This window comes from Oryzias latipes, chromosome 3, assembly GCF_053564925.1.
Source record: "Oryzias latipes strain Hd-rR chromosome 3, Olatipes_Hd-rR_3.1".
NCBI classification, from domain to species: Eukaryota; Metazoa; Chordata; class Actinopteri; order Beloniformes; family Adrianichthyidae; genus Oryzias; species Oryzias latipes.
Genome location: NC_136239.1, coordinates 4,187,121 through 4,208,642, shown reverse-complemented (window position 1 = coordinate 4,208,642; position 21,522 = coordinate 4,187,121). Strand labels below are relative to the sequence as shown.

The 21,522-nt window shown below is 43.6% G+C and overlaps 1 protein-coding gene across 6 annotated transcripts in view; it reads left to right on the top strand.

The window, feature by feature from the left end:
- The window catches only part of large2 (LARGE xylosyl- and glucuronyltransferase 2), a 110,788-nt gene that overhangs the window by 52,207 nt on the left and 37,059 nt on the right, over positions 1-21,522 (top strand). The window contains exon 1 of one of the 6 annotated variants that reach the window (XM_023950617.2): positions 10,552-10,797. The exons of 3 other annotated variants lie outside the window; for them this stretch is intronic. The gene's annotated coding sequence lies outside the window, so the exon portion shown is untranslated. Of the gene's footprint in view, positions 1-10,551; positions 10,836-21,522 lie in introns of those variants that run through there. 2 more of the 6 variants (XM_023950613.2, XM_078944958.1) reach the window with 2 other exon arrangements.

Below are 21,522 nucleotides of genomic sequence, written 5' to 3'. Positions count from 1 at the left end.
CTGGAGAAAACCTGCACATGTACGGGGAGAACATGCACACTCTTCTTCCAGCTGGGATTCAAACTCACTTTGAGCCAAGAGTGCTACCCACTGCTCCACCGTGCAGCGCTGATCTATTTTCAAAGCATTCCCAATTTCATCAGAAATTCACGTTTAAGTTGTGGGTGGCACTGTTGGCAGGGGGCAACCCCGCCCACCCTTCCCCTCCCCAATGCTGGGAGCTTGGAGCAGGGAGCTTGTGGGTCCCCGACATATTTTCTGGGTAACAGTTTCTATCTATTTCAAACAGCAACGTTTGGTCTGCTCTTGATTCACAACAATTGGAAGAAAGAAATACTCAGAAATGCAATTATGATGCTAATTTTCTTTCTAAATGTCCTCCATCATCAGAAAAATCCCACAAAAACATGTTGAAACCACCAAGGACGCCATTTTAATTGGAGAGGGGCTTTAAAAGGATTTGTTATTGACATTTTGATTCATCATTACCAGGTTGTCTGTATTGATGTTTAACGGTATTCCTAAAGCGCAATAAATCCAGCTTGTCTTCATTGAAATGAAATCAAAAGCTTGAGACCTACAGCCAGTGGTGATGTCTGTTCATGTGAATCAGTGTGCTAAAATTGTGTTGTTTTGTTCTTTTTAGGATCAAATGTGGCTGATTTATGAGAGCAAATGCCTGATTTCTGCTACGTTTCAACTAAAAACATGTTTGTGCACATTTTCCTTCATCAGAACAGATATTTGTGGTAGAAACTGTTTCCTGGAGCCTTCATTAACCCTGATCAGGTTTTTCCACCAAAGTTTAGAACAAATCTTTATGGAGAAAACTTTTCAAACCTTGAAACGTGTTCAGAGGCGAGTTTGTGCACGAGGACCGTGAGGCAGCAGCTGTGTGGGCAGGCGGAGGAGGGTGGAGGGAGAGGTCAGAGGAAGAGGGTGAGTTTCCTCCGGGCCTCCTTCTGTCCGCAGAGCTTTAACAAGTAAACGTACTGTTTATTAACAAATAAGGAAATAGGTTTGTGCCGATGGACGGTGATGGTTGACTGACATCACGATGGACGGACACCATCGTGATGCCACGCCCCCGCCGCGCTGCGAGTCGACACCATAAGCCGTGGTTAAATGGGCAAAATATCTTGATCGGTTCAATGGTCGGATTAGACTTCGACCGTGTAGATGGGCCAGAAGAACTTTTTCAGATTATAACAAACGTTCACATGGGTCACACTCTCGGTCGGAATAAATCATTCGCACGTGCGCAGTAGTGTTTGAAATACCGGAAGAGGAAATGAGTTCCGCCTAGAGGCTACATACATAGATATGTGGCAGCTCAGTAATATACGAGATGATCTTCTAAACGTGCTTTTATTAATGTTACGGTTATTATGAAGCGCCTGTTCGCTCATCATTTTAATTTTAATCCGTTTGCTTTTTCTGTTGAAGAACGGAGCCGGAAGAAGCCAGGGCTAATAGAGGCTAACACGCTAACAACATTTAGCCTTTGATGAACATAAATCCATCCGGGAAATTCTGCAATCTGCAGTTTGGCTGAACGTAAATAAAAGATCAAAGGAAACATCAGCGTCCAGTTTAGAAAGAAGAAAACCACTCCAAGGATAAAGGAATGCAGGCGGGGCCAAAATTAACACTCACTTGGTGCCAAATTCGACCAAATTTACTGTTGGAGGAGTAAAATTCAGAGAAACATCTGTCACATGGCTAATGAAGGTCTCACTTCATTAAGCTAGTCTTGTTAATGAGCTTTTTGGCGGATTTCATTTAAGCTCTTCTACTGTCCCCATATACAGTCAGCGCTTCAGATGCAATGAACACAATCGTTTGTCTTTTTTGTTCAGGTTTAACCACAAAAACAGAAGAATATGTCCTTTAGTTTCCATTAATGTTCATTCATGAAGCCCCCGAAAGAACGGAATAATTCATTCATGATTGGTGTCCGTGTTGGATTCGGATCAAGAAAAAAAGAACAGAAAAATGTGAGTTTTTACCAGAAGCAGCCTTCAGAAAGAAAACACAAACTGATGTTTGTTTAGTGTGAACTAACCTATATACTATATCATAAATGTGAATGCAACTATACAAGTATATTTTATTTATATTTATTAATAAAGGGAAAAAAAATGATACTTTGTTTCACCAAGGGCGTCACACTAGCCAGGACCGCCTCTGAAGATGTTGAAGGAGGTTCATTTGTGTGGAAAACTGATCCAAACGGCTCTTTGAGTGGTAAAGGTTGCAGACCTCTAGATGGATGGATGGATGGATGGATGAGTGTATGGATGGATAAAGGGATGGTTAGCTGAATAGGTGGTCGGTTTTGATGGATGGATGGATGGATGAGTGTATGGATAGTTGGGTGGATAGATAGGGTGTTGAATGATTGAGGGGATGGATGTGTAGTTGGTTGGATGAACACATGGGAGGATGTATGGTTGTGTGATGGGATGGATGCGTGGATGGATGATTATTAGATGGGTGATAATACTCTCAGCTTGGTGTTGCATTGTCTAGAAAACTTTTACCCACACACACTCATATTTGTTCAGAACAACAAAGAACAGCTGATTGATTTGTTTCCTGAGACGACCTCTGGCCGCCTTCGCTGTCCTGTGAGTGGAAGAATCTGCAGTGTGTAGGCAGAGAAACAGAATTGTGTGTGTGAAAGTGGGTTTGTTTCTGGAAAGTGTGAGTCTATTGTCATACTACTTATACAGTCTGTGCAGGTGGGCGGCACAGAGCCAGAGGGCAGCATATGTTTACGCTGAAAGAGATGGAGAGATGTTCTGCTTTCAAACACAGATACTCTGCTGGTTGAATTTAAAGTAGCAACCTTCTCCTGGAACTTGTGCATACGTCTTTCTGGACTGCAGCAAATGTTCTGCCTATTTCACAGGGAGGCCAAGAGAAGAATACGTGGGAACATCTCCTAATAACGTCTAAAAACTTTAAGTACCAATAAAGTTAGGCGTTAAAACTAGACTTCTTCTCCTGGAGGCCCCTTTTTTTGTCTGAAAAAACTTTGCATATTGAACTGAGCCTTTATTTTCACAAGTCTAAAGGCTAAAGGATGAAAAAAAACTGGTCAAAAAGTAACAGATGCTAAATGTTCTTTCTAACAGCAGCAAAGGACAAAAGCATTTTCCAGTCAGGCCTTAATCTGAGTGTTAAACCGTTGTCCTTTAAAATGTTTTCATCAGAGGTCCTTTCCTGACAGGTTGTGCATTATTAATGATGCCAGCCTCCAACCCCCCTGAAACGTCTCTGTGACTCTCCTGGTGATAAATTGCTGAGTGTTTGATAATACAAGTTATCTTTGTGATCTACAGTCTGTTTCCCTCCAGACTGTGTGTTTGCTAGCTTGTAGTTCTTGTCGTATAAAAAGACTGTGTGTTCGTTCCTTTTTGTGTGGGTGGAAATGTCCATTACAGCCTGTAGAAGGGTTTCTACCCATTATGGTACGCTGGATGACGAAACGCGACTGAACCCATACTGTAGTCTCCTAAACAATCCTAAGAAAATAATTCCAACAAGTAGCAGTGGATCCAGTTTTTTTTTTTTTTCCTCTGGATATTTTTTTGACACTTGTTTTTCATGGTAAAAACTTTCGACTTGGATTTTTTATAAATTGTGTTAAAATTGACCAGAAGTCGTTTGAACGGTTTCCGTGAGTGCATGTGAGCGACCGGAGTGAGCTTTTTGGAAGTCCACACCCCTTCCACTGGAGTCACACAATATATGTCAATCAAACATTTAGAACGCCGGTGTAACGCCGGTTGTGGTGCCACAACCATTCAGCCTAAAACAACCGTTCAGGATCATTCGAGTAGTGCTGATGTCACATTATGTGATTGGCTGTCCATTGGTCCGATGACGGATCAGGTAGTGATTGGTCTGGACCACACGTGCCAAACTCAAGGCCCGCGGGCCAAATGTGGCCCTTCATATCATTGTATGTGGCCCACGAGAGCATAAAAGTTTTTAATTTCTTGAAATAAAAAATAAAAATTGGTGTGTATTAATTCATATCTAGGGGGAATTGGACTTGAAACATCAGAGGGCCACATCAGCATAGTAGCTGTCCTCAAAGGGCCAGATATAACTTTTACATGTAACCAAATGTAACGAAAAATAAATTTAACTACTCCTTAATGTTAAATAACTCATTATTTATTTATTATAACTTTTTAAAGTAACAATTATAGATGCATAGAAAACACATGTTTGCTTGTTATTCTAGCATAAATCCTTTTAAACTGGATTCTGTCAGGTTAGGTTGCGTGGACAGTGTTTAAGTCCTAATGTATAGTTGTCCAATCTGATATTTCAAGTTTGATTCCCCCTAGATATGAATAAATAAACACCAGTTTTTATTTTTTATTCTAAAAAATAAAAAAAACTTTTATGCTCTCGTGGGCCACATAAAATGACATGGCGGGCCACATTTGGCCCGCGGGCCTTGAGTTTGACACATGTGCATTAGGACCTAAACACAGTCCATATAACCTTACCTGACAGAATCAAATTTCAAAGGATTTATGCTAAAACATATGTTTTCTATACAACTGTAATTGTCACTTTAAACAGTTAGAATAAATAAATAAATTGGTTATTTAAGATTAAGGAGTAGTTACATGTATAAGTTATATCTGGCCCTTTGAGGACAACCACTATGCTGATGTGGCCCTCTGTGAAAATGAGTTTGACTCCTCTGGTCTGGACAAACTAGGATACGACCATAGAAGAAGATATTATGAAGTCCGTTATAAACAAACAGAGCTCCGACATCGAGCGGGATTGTCTTCTAAACATGCTTTTATTATTATGATTCTTAAGGGGATTTTCAGTCGAACGGACTGTTGTCCGAAGCCTTCTCCGGACTGCACACTATAACAAAGCTGCTTCCCTGCCTGCGAACACAAAGCTATGAGACTCCAGCTGCTCTGCTCAGAGACACAGTTCACTTGTGTGGAGCAGCAGGTTCATTCTAACAGCCACAGATCTTTTTACAAAGGGGGTTGTGGCAAAATTTATTACAAAGAGCTCTATAAAAACATAGGTATTCACGTCTCCATGTCTGTACCACAAGCTTCACTCCCACTGATGTGTTGTAACCCTTGTGCTATCCTAGGCACTTTAACATTGGGAGTTGGGTCATCTAGACCCACTAGACAGTGCTCTGAACCTTTTTTCTTCAATGATTTGTGATCTTCACTGGTGTCCATGGATTACAAGAAATCTTTCCACCTTTATCCACCTTTGTCATGGTAGGGAGAACACGTCAATGGTCATCTTGACCCCATAGGATAGCACAAGGGTTACACACTACAAAGAATAATGTCAGACACAACTTATGAGGGAAAAGAACTTTAGGTTACAGAAGGAAACATGAAATGAAAATGTGTAGAGGCCAAGTAGATCTCCACACTACGTAGTTTGTCCAAGTGGGGCTACCGTAGTGTGACGTCATTCTCAGTCGAAAGGACCCCGAACGGTTTTTGTAGGCCGAATGGTTATGGTACCTACAGCGGAGGGAGGAGTCACTCAGTCCCCTTCTCATAGACAATGGTCTTTACTAATCCCTCCCTTTGAAACTGCGCTGCTGTGCACACAGAAGGGCTGCTGTGGTGTAGTGGGTTGCAGTCTTGTTTTACAGCGAGAAGGCTCTGGTTCTAATTCCAGGTCAGTCCTTTGTGTACCACAGGAAATGAACCAATCAGAGGTGTAAGCTGGGCGGGCATCATCCAAGCTAGTATAAAAGGGATGAATTCAAAATGAAGGTTTTGAACAAATAATATGTTGTTGTCAACATGATGTGACCTCTTTCCAAACTAGAGCAGCTGTGATAGCGATGACGTCGGCACGGGGGCTATTTTTGGCAGCTCTACTCTAAAACCAACAATTTCTGTCAGTTGTCCCTGGAAGTCCAGAGTGGGGCAGCGGAGGCTGGATAGTGTAGGTGTTGTACTGTCGCTGCGATACCTGATCCTCTCACGGTGGCTCAGCCTGCAGCCGGCGGTAAGAACGCTGATTTTCTTCCTTAACCTGCTGACCTTTGATTATCTCAGATAAACGACGATGCTCAGCCAGGTCCCCCCTGGTTATGCACTCAAAGACTTCCTGTGTGGATTTCTTTACTGCCTTTGCACTTTGATGAGATCCAAACAGTTGAAGAAGACAACACCTTCAGTCTTGTTATCTTAATTTTATTAGGATGAACAGAATAATGTGTAAGCGAGCGCAACCTGGAGGACAGAATGGTGCAGTCGAATGTTTGAAGGCTGGAATCAAACATGGACGGGAGACCTGTCCCAGCTGTACCCACCTCGCTGAGAGAGGCTCCACTAGGGGTGTGACGATAACCGCATCACAGCAGTGATGAGGTCATCACCGTTTTTTTTATTTTTATTTCAGCATATGGTGTGTGATTGGAACTATACTAAACACATTAAACACATTAATCTTTGCTGATAATTGAATTTTTCTGCTAGTCTTGTGTTCAGACTTCAAGGGTTTCTGGGGGAAACTTTTTATTAATGGTCACCTTCACTCCCTCTCTGCTGCACACGGCACACAGCTCCCTCTACTTACACACGCATGTGGTTTCAGAAACACACACACTTCCTCATTCTACAACAGAAGTTTCCGTCTCGCGAGAAAATACGACAAATTTACTGCGTTCTAATTATTAATTTCCATTGTATTCATTTCCATTACAAGCTGGGTTCTTAAGTGTGCGACACGGCCGTGCGACGGAGGATTTTGTGTTGGGGTTTATTACTGTTCTCAGTCACTCTGTAACACAAACATGAGCGCGCACTGTTAGATTTCGATGAATATCACTACATGTTTTGTTTGGGAACTATTTTGTGCAGCGCAACGTTACGTGTCTGTATAAATATAGGCGGAGCCTCCTGCCCCGCGTTCTTCATGGGTGTCAGGCTTCATGGCTACCAGAGAGGTGACAAAGTGTCTGCAGTCTGTTTATTACTGGGCAATAGATAATATTCTGAGAAGATGTCTGTACCAGAGAGCACAGGTGAAGGCTCACGTGCAGCTAGAGAACGGTCCACTGCAGAAAAATCAACACGCACCCCCAACACACTAGTGTGCGCTCCTTCCTCACACGACGCAGCGCCCCCTGCTGGTTCATCACTGTGGTGATCAAAAAACCCACACTGTCACAGCTCTAGGCTCCACCCCCTCTTAACCATGTGCAGGACAAAGTGGAACAGCAGGAGGCATGAGTTTTAGTGCACTAACTTTTGTTGTAAGAGTCTGGACTTGTGTTGTTGACCTCCTTCCAGTCTTCAGACACGCAATGATTCAAAATACTGTCTTTTTAAAAAAAAATAAAAGTTCCCTGTAGTTTTTCTGTGCATGTTAGTAGCTGGCGTTTGGATGACTTATTGTTAGTGAGTTTTTAGTATAACTTGACTGATTGGGATCCAGCAGTCGGGATGGGATTCGAACATGCAGGTACGTGTGTTTTATGTGGTCCCTGGAGGAATCTGGGGGAAGGTTCAGATGCTTGTGATGATCCCACGCCGACCTGCTGCAGGAATCGTCCCCCGCAGAGCGGAGCTCCCAGTCTCTGCAGCCGGAGGTGAATGCAGGGGCTGCTGGTGTGCGGCGCCGGGTTCCCTGCAGCTTCGGCGGCAGATGAGCGGGAGCTGCGCCTGGAGACGAGATTAGAGCTGATCTCCGTCCCTAATGAAGCTTCTATCAGAAGAGCGTGGTTAGCTCAGATATGCTGGCGTTCTGTGCCAAAGACGGCGGCGGCGTGTGTGCTTTGACTGCAGGGAAGTGCCCCCCCCTCCCGTGCTGCATTTGAATGCATGCAGTTTCCCTTCATGCCCGCAACCCGGGAAACACGGGAAACCCGAGCCGAGGCTGTGCCAGCGCACTCCAAATGAAATGATATTTGGCAAACACAGCACGCCGAACAGACATCTGCCTGGCGCCGCGCACAGGTGTGTTTGCTCAGAGGAAGCTTTTAATGACAGCGGATGCAGCTCTGCTGACCCGCTTAAACCTAAACTGTAGCTTTGATCTAAACGGATGACGCCTGTGCCATAAAAGAAAGATTAGCCATGCTTCCTCATTAAAAAGCAGCTGGGCTAACCTGAGCGTTTAAACTGGCGCCTTTAGAGGACGTAGCGTTAAGACTTAATGTACACAAAGGATGAAATGTTAAAGACGGCCCTTTTGAGGAGGAGCAGTCTTCCTCCAGGAAATCTCTGAGGCTTCCATGTGACGATGGGCCTGGATGACAGAGATGTTTGTTTTCAGGTAACATCCTGCACAAACCTGGAGGTCAGGAACAGAAACAACGTTTGACCAAAACAGGCTTTAATAAAAAACACTTCTGGCATCAAGAATGTTAGCATTAAAGCCCCACTCTGATCCTCTTCTGATCTGTTTTCCAAGCGTTCCCAGAGGTCCTTCGATTAGGATTCTGCTGTCTTTAGCCTAAATCAACAAGCCTGTGTTGTTTCATAGGACTTAGTTTTCTAATTTTCATTAGAAATTCACCACTGAGTTGTGGGCAGGACCATTAGCGAGGAGTAAGACCACTCCCCCTTTCCCATCGCTTTCCTGCTACCTTGCAGCCCCTCACGCTCCCCTAACATTAGGGGTGTGGCCAGCTGGTTACCAGCTTGTGACACGCCCAACGTATTTTCTGCAAAATAGGATCTTTTTTCCGACAACAACATTTTTTTTGTCTGGAATAACGAAATAATTAAAAATGCAGTTTTTAAGCATAATTTTCTTTTCATGTCCATCATCAGAAAAAAGCCAGGAGAACATGTTGAAAACACCAAAAACTAAAACAGGAAATAAACACCCCATATTCCAGAATAAACGTCATATTATTACATTTGTAGATCAAATGTTAAAACACTTTCCATCTTTTCTCCCTTTCAGTGATGATGTTTTTTAACTGCTTCATCATTGCTTCAGGTTGAAATGTGTGTAGATCAAAGTGAAAATGTAGAGTCAACCACGTAAACCACAAATGTCAGAGGTCTTCTTTTCTTTTCAATAAATTCTATTTTCTGTTCAAAAGAGGAATTAATGTTTGAATGTTTTTTTGCATAATAAGGTTTGAATCAAAGAAGAAAGAAAAACAAAACAAAGAAAAGCATCAACACTTCATTTTAAAACTTTTTAATGCAGACAAAATTATTCATGAGCAGCAATACAGTGTCACGATACTCTTAGATCCGTCCATTTTTTTTATTCTCATGTTAAATAAACGCCGTTTTCCAATGGCGTTTATTTGTCTACTTCTGATTCACAATGATTTGAATACAGAAATACTTTAACCTTAATAATCCTTATATATGTCCTCCATTGTTAGAAAAATGCAACCAGAACATGTTAAAAACACCATAAACACAGTTTTCAAAGGGTCTTTAAGAATGATTCTGGATGAAAGTTACGGGTTCAGATTTAAGCTAACTGTAACCAAATATCAGCATTAGCTGGATGGAGCATCACACGGCATGAGGAAAACTAGAAATCCATGTATTTTTTAAGGACATTATTTTGTTTTCCCTAATCAATCATTTCTGCCTGTCACCAAGTTGTAAGGTTGAGCTGGACGGCGTCAATCTGATGATAGAAACAAAGAAAACTAGCTGAGAACGTCTGAAAAAACGTCTCCGTCTGTACCGTGAGGGTGGGAAACATTTAGTGATGTCATTTCCTGGGTCCATAAGAAGTTGGACTAAACCATTATTGATAAAAAGGAAGTATTGAAAAGCTGTGAGGGTTTTTTGCATATTACTTTTATTTAGGTGAAAGTTGAAAAACAATCACATTAGCAAACAAAAAAAGGGTTGCAGTTACCGGCTAATTTTAGGGAATACATTTGGTCAGTGGGACACGCTCATTTGGATGACCTCTACACCTCAGCTTCCTAAATATAGTTTTTAAAATGTTTCCGTTTCTTGTTTTAAATGTATTTTGATTTCAGAGAATCGTCTTGATGAATCCTGTGTTTTGATGTCTTAAAGACGCTTTTATCACTTTAATATTTCAAAAACTGACCAGCTGCACAAACGATTTGTCCTTAAAAAAGGATCCAGAGAGAGTTCAAAGATGGTTTTCACACAGAGCTGTAGCTGTCGTGAAAAGACCTTCACGTTTCAGAAGAACTTCCACCAATGTTTGTATTTTAGGGCTATTTATCATCTCTGTTGCTTTTGAGTGATGGTTACGTGTCTAAAATGGTGTCCAAATTCTAAAGAGAAGTTTTTTTCTTTCCTTGATAGTTTACTTGTTGAACATGTGCCTCCTGTGAGGGAGACTCTGCAGGACAAGCCCTCCAAAAAGCTCCCTCTGCTCCCATTTGTTCCCGCTGGAATGTAAGGTGACTCTCTTGTTCCTCCTCTTTCCTCCCTTCTTCTCCTTTCTTCCTGACAGAGAGGAACTCACCTATTTAAAAGGACAGCGAGCAGAAAAGAGAGCAGAGGCTGAAACCGGAGCCACTCCCTCAGAGGTGGAGGCAATTTCTGGACTCTTTGTACAGGAGGGAGGAGCTGTGGGAGGAGAGCAGGCAGAGCGCAGGAAAGGAGCGCGTGAAGCGCCGCAGAGGTTAAAGAACTGGGACAGAAGTTTGCCGGTAGAAAGAAAAGGAAGTGGAGTAGATCATCGGAGCTGAAGAGCCGTGAGAGTTGGGGATTAGGAGGCGGCGAAGCGCTCTGCTGCCTCTCTGCAGCTGAACGTGGACTTGTCGGCGCACGCTTTGACCGTGGGAGTGGAAATACCCAGGTGGGACGGCGGGGTAAAGGTCAGCACATGAATGCTCTGTGAGGAATCTTCTGGTTTTCTTTCCGTTTTGTCATCAGATGGGGGGGTGGGGGGGTGCTGTGAGAGCAGAGGAGGAGCAGGGCTCCATCGGCATTGGGAGGCGCATCTGCAGTGAAGCTCAGGTTCCTGAGGCCTTTTCTGCTTGGGACTCACCCCACATGGGGGTGGGTGGGGGCTAAATTTACCTAGATTTCCAATAACTGTCTCTTCAAGAGAAGAGACGGAACATCCGAGTGGTTTAGGATCAGAACACAGAGGTGCAGGGCTGGACGGGGAGTCTGTGGGACAGCACAAAATGGAATGGGGTGGTGGTAGTTGTCTGTCATCCCACCAACTCGGGTACCTGTCCCCCCGTGCCTCCTTGCTCTCTGCCTTTTGGGGCCCTCGTGGCGGTCCGGCTGGCCCTGGCCCGGGGGGCGGTTGTTCTCTATCTGCTGCCTGCGGGTCTTGGGGGGTTCTAGCTGCCGCTGCTGCAGCAGCAGGGGTCTTGGTGTGGGGATGGCTGGGCACTCTCCCCCCTTCTTTTTACATTCCATCATCCATTTTAGAAGAACACGAACACTCACCTGAGCACAGGTGTTAGCTCACCTTTGCACTAATAGTTTGTGTGATTGAAGGAAATGTTTCACACTAGTTGGTTTGAATGCATAAGTGTGCGTGTGTGAGCATTATCTGTATTGTGTACATGTTGACATGTGAACATCTTTGCAGCAAAACAAACAGGTGTGTTTATAATATTTGGGTGTGTGTGTGGACAGGCCCCGCCCCTTCTAGACTTGTATTACTGTATTACTTGTATTACTGTATCTCAACCTGAAGGTAATGATAATAACCATCCAAAAACTTGTTGCTTTATGCCACTTCATGGTCCCCCTCCCCCTTCTATAAACACCCTCCTACCCCCCCCCCCCCCCCCTCTAACATCCCTTTCTCTTCTTCCCTTCTTTCCTTTTCCGTCCGGTCCAACACCAAACGATTAAAATGACTAAAGTTTGGCCTTGATTCCAAAAGGGGTTTATTCAGATATACCTCTGGTTTGTCAGAAGATTAATAACCCCTCTTGTTAAAGTAAAATATGTCCAACACAAGAGGCCCTCAGCTCTCATTTGTCTGCCCAGCTGTTGGACAGGACAAGTTAAAGAAAAAAAAACGGTGGGACCTGAAGGCCTCGCAGGAAAAACCCAGATTTAGGTGGAGGTGGTGGACTTCCTGGTTGTTGGAAGGCGGTGACGGCGTTTCATGGATGAATCTCATTAAGCAAAGTCCATCAGCAATGAAACATTTATTTAACGTAGAATATTTTTACAGAACACTTGAGTTCTTGATTAGCTGATGAAGGCTCCGCCCCTTTCCTCTGTATTCTGATGTTCATGATAGCTGGAGGGCTGCATTTGTGGGCCGCAGAAACAGAACTTTCATGTCTGGTCTGCTGTGATCATTGGTGTCCGGGTGTAGGACACCAATGGGGAGCAGAATTGAAGGTGTGGAAGGAGAAGGCCTCATCAGGACAGATGTTCTGCAGGATCCAGGACAGTCTCGCTGTGACGGTTCTTCTCTCCATCATTTGAGTTTATATTCAGTGAAACGGCTGAAGATGTTGCTGGACAGTTTTTTTGTTTTTTTTTTAACTTTTAAGGTAGCGATGGCTGTGGTGCAGACGTAGAACACCTGCCCTCTGATCGGAAGGTTCAGGTTCAGTTTCCGCCCTGCTCGCCCATGTGCTGAAGTGTCCTTTAGCCAAGACAGCGACCCCCACATGGTTCCCGGTGGTTACAGGTTGGTGCCGCCGTTTGGCAGCAGAATGGGTGAATGGGACTGTGACGGTGAAGCGCTTTGGGCTTTTCCGTTTCCCTGAAATAAAACTGCAGCACTTTTTAAAAACCCACTGAGATGAAAATAATGTTTTTGGCATTTTTAACATGACCTTGTGGCTTTTTTCTCATGGTAGGGAACATTTAGAAAGAAAAATAAGCTCATAATGAAATTTCAGCATATTTTTTTATGTAATTGTTGTGAATCTGGAGCAGACAGAAAAAGATCGTATTGGTCAGGTAGAAAACATGCAGGGGGGGCCACGAGCCCCCCATGTGCTCTGATTTTTGATGTTTGGTGGGGGTTGTGAGGGGATGTGCAGCCGGAGAGAGTGTAAACAGAGAGCTCTCAGCAAACAGTCCCGCTCACAGCACGGAGGTACATTTCTGATGAACTCCTGCTGCTCTGACTGTCTTCTAGGAAATGACCTAGGACATGGGGGGGCTAAAAAAGAATCGTAATGAAAAGGCTGCTGTGAATGCTTTGAAAATAGAGGATCGGAGCGGGACTTTTAGTTTCTTTTCCACTGAGCCGGTTCCAGTTCCTGTCTCCACCCACAGACAGACTTGGCTCCACCTCTTTGACTCTCCATCTCAGAAGAACCGGCTCTTGGGTTTCTACTCTGGTTCTCATCAGCCTTTTAGGAAGAAAGAGAGGATAGTCCATCTGTGGAGATCTGAACATGTTTGAGCTTGTGAGGAAACAATGTTGGCCTTCTCTGCCTTCATCCTGTGTTTGGACGTATTCTGCTGCAGGAGGAAACGTCAGACGATCTCTCAAAAGTCTTTGGAACTCAGACAGCTCCTTCAGATCCAGCCCGCAAACGGTCCGGAACCAGTTCATGTTAGGTGGACATCGGGTTCCTGGGAATGTCGGTTGCTCCTGGAGCTGCTGTGTTACCGGCCTCTGTGGCATTGAGGCAGCTGCAGTCCAGTTCGACTGACCCCATAACAGAGTCCAGCAGCATTTAGCATGCTGACGCAGCAGAAACCGCTCAGGAAGCAGCTGTAGATCAAAGTCTACCTTCAGGCCACAGAAACACACAATGAACACGTCATTTGTGCAGGTGGAGGCTTGACAGAAAACTTCTGAAAAAAGCACAAAGCCCCATGACGTCTGCTGCTGCTTCCTGTCACCTCCACTTAAAAATAGACGCCGGATGACGTGCAGACTCTGAATCCACCAGCAGCTCAAATAAAGGAGGACAATGCAGCTTCAGGAAACGCCTTAGTCTCAGCTGCCTTTATGGGTGGATGTCTGTTGGCAAAAAATGGGCAAATCTGACATTTGAAGATAATAGACCGCTCAGTGAACCTGTAGAGAGGAAACCTTCTACTACGGTCACGCTGCAGGCAAAGGTCGTAGTGAACACTTGGACAGCATGTAGGGGTCAGTAGGGGGAAGTAGGTGAGACGCGTCTCATACCGTTTCTTCACCTGCACTGTGCTGTTCATGTGATAAGTTCCCACTCTTTGCTGCAGCCTTGCTGTTAGAGGAAGTTAGACCATCAGAGTGTGGTTTGTGCGGACGGCATTCATGCATTCATATCAGTAGAGCCAGTACTCACACCTTACCGGTCAGGAGGTTAGAGTTTAATGACAGGAAGCCGGACGACAGCATCATCTGTACGCCATAAGTGCGCGTGGCTCCCAGTATCCTGACAAATACTTCACAATACACTTACCACACGCACAACAATGGTACGTTCCATTTTCATGACGTCCTTTGAGGTGTATGAGCCTCAAGAGGACTGCAAGCAAGACACACCGGTTCTCCCCCGAAGACCAGCCGCTGCTCTCCACGGCGCTCCATGGACCCGAACAGCCCAAAAACCTGCAGCACCCGTACGGGTTTGCTTCACACGTGGGACTTCAAGGACAAAATCAGGACAAACTGTGGAAGAAATGTCTGCTCTTTTGTCCACAAGTACTGTAGCCAGGATGGAAAGAAGCAAGAACAGCAGCTGATCAAACACGGGGAAGCTCCTGCAGACATGTTCAAACGTCTTCAGATTCACGCTACAGCTCCAAACAGGTGGAGCTTTCCTCCCTTTGGTTGTCAGACCTGGACCGGGCGTGATCATGTGGCGGCTGCATCCTTCAACCCAAACGGACCAAAACAGACTCTGGCTCCAAATAAGGTCTACGATTCTCCGTCAATAGTGCGACAACAATTCCTCTTTTTCTAAAAAGCCCTGAGCTAGATTATAAATGTTGATGTTTGCGTCACTTCTCATTGGTCTTGCCCAGGTGTGGCATTTCACTGGAGCGTGCGTTTCTGTCAGATCTGTCTCCCCAGCACAGAGGAGGGCGATGGGGGCGTGTTTGGATCCTCTCTGGTTGTGGGCGTGTTCCTGTTTAATGTGCCGCTGTTGGAGCGACCGTGCCGGCGCCCACGCAGCTCCGCCGTGCCGCTCTCAGCCCGGGCCCAGCCTCTCAGGCCCTTCAGAGCCTGAAAGCTGCTGCTGCATCAACAGAAGCTGCCTTTAAAGCCCCCAGTGAGCCCCCGCTGCACTAATGCATGCTGGGGGCTCTTCACCTCCATCTTTCATCTCTTTCTTTTGTTCTTTAATCACCTTTTTGTTGCCAAAAACTTTTTCTAGTCTCCGTCTTTGACTTTTTTGGCTTCTTCTGATCTTATCTTCATCTTTACTTTGTTTTTTCGATTCCTTCCCTCTTCATGACTTTCATATCTGTCAGTTTCTCCTCTTCCTCCCCCCTCAGCTCCTCTCCTCCTTTCCTCCTGTCTCAGCACCTTTCATCGCTCTCAGAACAAACAGCGCATACATCAGCCTCAGTAATTAACTCATAAATCATACTGGGGATCTGTGAGTGTCTGGCAGAGCGGCTCCTGAGCCCAGCGCCTCTCAGCGTCGTGTTTTTAAAAACGCAGCGCTCTGCGGGGTCGCTCCTTCAGACGGACGTCAGTCTTTCAAGCGTTCGCCGCCGCCACCACGGATTTGGAGGAATAGGATCATCATTTTGTGTGCAGTTTCTGGAAGATCCTCTGCAGTGACGTGAACAAACAAGTCTATATCAGGCAGAAGCCAATGTCTCCTGCGGCGCTGCCTTTGTTCCTCAGCGTCTGACTGCATGTTGTAGGAGAACCAGAACGTTTCTATAAACGTGTGTGTTTGATACACACTCTGTTTGTCTCTATGTTGCAGCTTCAACACTGATTTCTGTGTGTTTGGGGATCAGATCTAAACTTTTTTTAACCCTTCATACATTCAAATTTAAATTCAGCCTTATTTATTGAACCATTTTCCTGCTTTACACAAAATAAATCAATATATAAATATGATAAATAATAATAATAAAAAAGTAATCATAATAAAAGATCCACCACTACATTGTAAAGAAAATTTGGAAAACAGTTCATAAATGATCCACTTCAATAAGAATCATGTTTTTGGTTTTATTTACGTGTTCTAGCCTTTTTCTGATGATGGAGGACATTTATAAAAGAATTTCAGCCCAAAACTGCATACCTGAGTATTTCTTTATTCTAATTGTGGCAAATCAGCAAGAGACAAAAAAATGCCGTTAAAATGCAAACATATTTGTGACGTAAAAACAAACTACGATGGCAAACCTCAAGCTTCCTGCTCTGCTCCATTCTGACCATCCACTGTCAGACCAACACATCCATGAAGGTCTTTGTGTTCCTCGTCTGAGCCGGAATCTGGATCAGAACTGGACGGCTCCATTGTTGCTCACCAGTTTTGTTGCACCGCTAATGTTAGTTTGGGGTTGTGAGGGGCTGTAAGCGAGCGTAAACAAAGGCATCATGGGAAATAGGCGGAGGCTTACTTCTGCACCAAAAGTCCCGCCCAGGTTTTAATGATTAAAAAGGTTATAGGAACGCTTTAAAAATCAGAATCAGAATCCTTTATTGTCATTGTACATGGTGTCTTGGAGTGGGGAAAATCAAACAAAATAAAATAAAAATTCTGTAACTCACAATCAAATTATGTACAATATGGACAGAAACAATGAAATGTTAAAAACGTATGAAGACGATAGAATGGAATGAGTTGAGTTTCCATGAGAGCAGCGTATAAATATTGTGTTTTATTGCACAGACGTCAGTCATTGCACACATGTGTAGTAGTCCGTCATTTAGTGTGTGTAAAACGTCAGAGTGGGGTGTAGTTGGTGGCAGAGTGTGTATTCTGTGGAGAGATTGCCTGTGGAAAAAAGCTGTTCCTTAATAGATAAAAAATAGATCCAAAGATGATGGGAGTGGAAGTTTAAAAACCTCCACAGTGGATGAAGCCCTCACATCCTCAGGCGGGTTGTCCCACAGCAAGGCCCACTATGGCCTCGCTGGGGGTTTTAGTTCTCACCTTGGGGAGCACCAAGGGGCACCTGATGGCTGTCTTTTTTATTTTTTAAAAGGTCCATTTCCAAAAAGACTAATCTTAGAGTCTTAATATTGATGCTCCAGCTGATGGGAGCCAGTGCAGATTTGAGAATTGGAGTAATGTCCTCCTTCTTTCTGGTCCTGGCTAGAAGCTGTCTAGCTGAGTTTTGCACAACCTGCAGCCATTTAACAGGAGTAAAAGTAAATCATTTGGTTCTGGGCCGGTCCAAACCAGGCTATTTTGTTTTCCAGCTGCTTTGAGCCAAACTCTGTCAGTTCTGCTGCATGACTCTGTGTCAACCAGCTTTAGAGTCGTTTATCATAGCCTGAACCGTCACTCTGTGCAGTTTTGGTTGTTGGGACTAACGAGCAAACATCCCATCAGTCTGCATGTCTGTCAGACACACGCCAAGGGTTTACTCAGCCAACAGGAACCAGGATGCAACCGGGTCACAGTTGGGCGTCAGAGTAACGTGGTGTTTGGTTCCTGTGACCAGGATCCTAAAAACCTGGATCAAAAAGGCCAGACGGTCATAAGAACCTCTTGGTTTTAAATCATTTTCTAGAGAAAATTTGGTTTTTTTCTTCCTGTTCACATGATGATGACAGACAGCTGCCTCGGTGGAGCCGCTCCATGGAGGCAGAGAGGATCTCATGAGGATCTGCAGACAGCTGGACACCCCCCCCTGCATGGAAACCAGATTAAAGCGCCAGTCAAAACACTGCTGGTTTGGTCACACCTCATCTGATAAACCAAAGCAGCATTTATTTATTCTGTTTTAAAAAAAAAACGTTTGGATTTATTCAGCAACTGTACAAGGGAGGGGGGGGGGGGGGGACCTTTTTGGGTTTATTCTTTATTTTCTGTTTGAAATTGTAGTGGGGGTGGGGGTGAGGGGTTGCGGTTCTCAGCTTTTGCTCTAAATTTCATTTAGTATATTACAAATTATTGATCCAGGTTCCATGAGTTTTTTTTATGTTTTTTTTTTTTTTTTTTACAGAGCTCCTCCCTTCTGATTTCTCTGGGGGGGCAGAGCCTTGATCCTCATACTTTACCTCAGTCAGCCCTGGGGGGTTGAACCCAGAGAGCATCTTAGATCTTGTTAAGTTCTGATTAAAAATCCCTGACTGAAGAATCGGTGTGCATTAAAGACACTTTCTTTTGTTGTTTTAAACACAAAGGATGGCAGACGAAGATCACCAACAAAAGTTACATTCATTCATTCGGGAATGTTTGGGAGGATTTCTGATGATTGTTTAGGCCTGGGCGAAAAATCGATCGAATGGATTCATTCAAATTTTTTGTTACAGGAGATTTAAAAAATAACTACATCCAGTTTTTGTGTAATGGCGCATTTTTGGCTCCCCAGAGCTTCCGTAGTGTTAGTTTCACACGGCAGTATGGCAACCGACACACAACATCATCATACCACACATGAAACAGCAAATGACAACATGGCTACCGGTGAGAGAGGGAAGTTTGTTCCCCAGAAATGAATAAAATCCTCTGTTGTTTGGAACTGGTCTGGGTTTACTGCCACAGACTAACACAGCTGGGATTTGATCCCAAGACTGTGTTCATTTATTATTCATCCCAGAAATGGGGGTTACATTTGTGTTGCGATTGATTAATTTAAGCAAAATTTGCTTTAATTTGTCTGCCATTGGTACTTATTGCTTTCCTCAAGTAGGGGGGGGAATCGGGAAAAAATCGTAAATCGAATAAAAAAAAAAAATCTGAGATTTATTCTTAGGCCATATCGCGGTTTCTGGGAGGTTTCTGGGAGGTTTCTGCGGTTCTGGGTTTCTGTATTCCCACGTCCATATCTGTCGTTTCTCCTGACATGAAAGACGGTCGACCTCTAATTCCCACCGAACAGCACTGTCAGGTCACATGACCTGCTGTCTGCTGATGTCAAACGCACTATTATTATTAATTTTTTTATTTTTTAGTTTTCCACATGATATTGTTTCTTCACAGCAGTACCAGGCCAGACCTTCTTTAAGCTGCAGTTCTTGGTTTCTGTTCAGGGTTCTACTGGGGTAACTGGGTGGGTGGGGTTGGGGGCGGGGTGGTGGTGAGGGAGGGGTCCCGTCTTTGTGTGATGGTCCTTTGTTTTCCGTTTTTAACAATTTTCTTATTTTTTATGACTGTTTTATCTTCTTTTATGTTAAGCGCTTTGTGTTTTTAACTGAAATGAAAGGCGCTATAAAAATAAATAAAGTTTGAGTTTGAGGTTATTATTGAACTTGTCCTGTCCAACAGCTGAGCAGACGGATGAGAGCTGACGGCCTCTTGTGTTGGACAGATTATACTGTTACAACACGGGTTCTGAATCTTTTTACACAGTAAGCCCCCCCAGCCCCTCACTGTCTCCATGTTGACTTGCTGAGATACAGCCGCAGAAGAACAGGAAACGGGCTGCTGTTGTTATTATAAACTACTGTTTGACCTTCAAAATAAAAGCTTTCTAAATCTGTCACCTTTTTTTTGAATGTTCCTCCCTGTGTGTGTGTCTTTAATATTTATATGTATTATTAAATGATTGTTTATTGTATATGTATATTTTCTACTAATGTATTTCATTTATGTTTTGAGGCTTTTAGGTTGACAATTTTTAACACCAAAATCGCCTTTGGGCTAATTCTGGTGCAATGCAGTTAATGTGCACTGTCCCAGTTAAATAAATGAACAAAATAAATAAAAACTTGTAAAAAGTAAAGACTGAACATGTCACTAAGACCAGCAATGAATGTGGCATCATGGGCGACAAAGTTAGTTTTTTGTGGGGGAGTAACTAAACGTACTTCATGTCACAAATACAGCCCCCCCCTCGCTGTGACATTTTCTGTGTGAATTCAAAACTCTTCACCTGCATTTCATCCACTGATTTCAAAAGCTGGTCATAGATTTAGTAGAATTCTGGCACAGATTGACATGTATGTCGGTTATTCTATTACACGCAGACACGCAAACACTCAGACCAGCGAACGTCTGGAAGACACAATTCTTTTAAATCTATGTTGATGTTTCCGCTGAGTGGTTACATGTACAGAAGAACAAATGAGGACCTTCATATTTACCTCTTTCTGCAACACAAATGCTGTCTTTGAACGATTTCTTTTTAGATATTGCAAAAAGTCTGGATGTTTTTTTTAAATGTTGAAGAGCATTTTAAATGTTCCTCAGTGTGTTCTTTTATGCGAGTGAGTCACTCTGTGGGCTTTTTTCTTACAGCTCAGTTCAACAATTTCTGCAGAAAAAAACTGTATTGGAAGTTTTAGGGTCAGTTCAGCTTCAAGCTTATTTTGTTTGGATTTTTTCTGATCCCAATTAAACTGTTTCTCACCAGCAGATTAAACCTTGTGTGTTCAATCAGCTGAATTCCATGTTTTAAGTTGATCTTTGTTGTTGATCCGCATAGAAAAATGCAGATTTTATTTTGAAATGATGTTCGGTTAGATGGGACAAAGGATTCCATTTGCTCCGTCTCTGTATTCACACATTAGAGCATTGAACTGTTTAGAAAGCGATGTCAGGGCTGCGTGGATCATGGATTTTCCTAACGACATCATTACTCAGCAGAAAGTATCCAAACAAATGAGGTAAATGTGGCGTGTGGAGGGGTCGCATCCCTGCAGCGGAACGTTTTTGCTCCGTCTTGCACTAAGGCGAGGTTTGAGTCGTTTATGTCGGATCCAGGATTGAAAGTTGTTGAGTCAGCGAGAAGCATCTCTTTCCTCTCTGTGAACTCACACTGGACTGTTTCCTGTTGGCCAGCATCCCTGGACTTGTTCCCCTCGGGCTCTCGTCTAATTAAAGAGAGATTAATGAATCATGTTGTAAAACAACAGCACTTTTAAAGCGGAGCGGAGGATTTGGCTGCAGCATGTTCAGGATTTTCTGCCTTTAAACGTTTGGCTGGAACAGAAGGAACTGTTTAGAGATGATGCTCTGATGTCAGAGCTTCACAATCAAGAGGAAAACAGCCGAGTTCAGACACGGAGAGTTCATGTGTTTAGTACGGTGGCTGAGAGGTCCAAGACAAGTTTACATTTAAGGTACAACAACAAAACCCAGTAGAAATGGACAAATACTGAAGCACAACAGCAAATGACGGAACAAAAGACTGCATCCAGAAACACAATAAAGCAGCTTCTAACAGAAAGAAACGTCATCATAAACCAATCCTGTGGGATATCTATAACTGTTTTCTTTATGTGGACATTTTAAATACATGAAACAGTCCACAAGCATTACTTTAAAGTGTATTACTGCAGCACAAATTAAAGCAAAATTTAACAAAGTTAGGTTTTTGCGTCACTTCCGGTAGTAAGTGTATTGCCTTTCCATTAGCAGCTGCTTGCTGTCCTCATTTTTTCTCCGTGTTTTGCCTTTCCATCCAGCTGCTGAATGGAAAAGGAAAACCTTTAACACTGGAAGCGACTGTTTCATGTATTTATAATGTCCACGTAAAGAAAAACAGTAATAAATAACTTTAAAAAAAT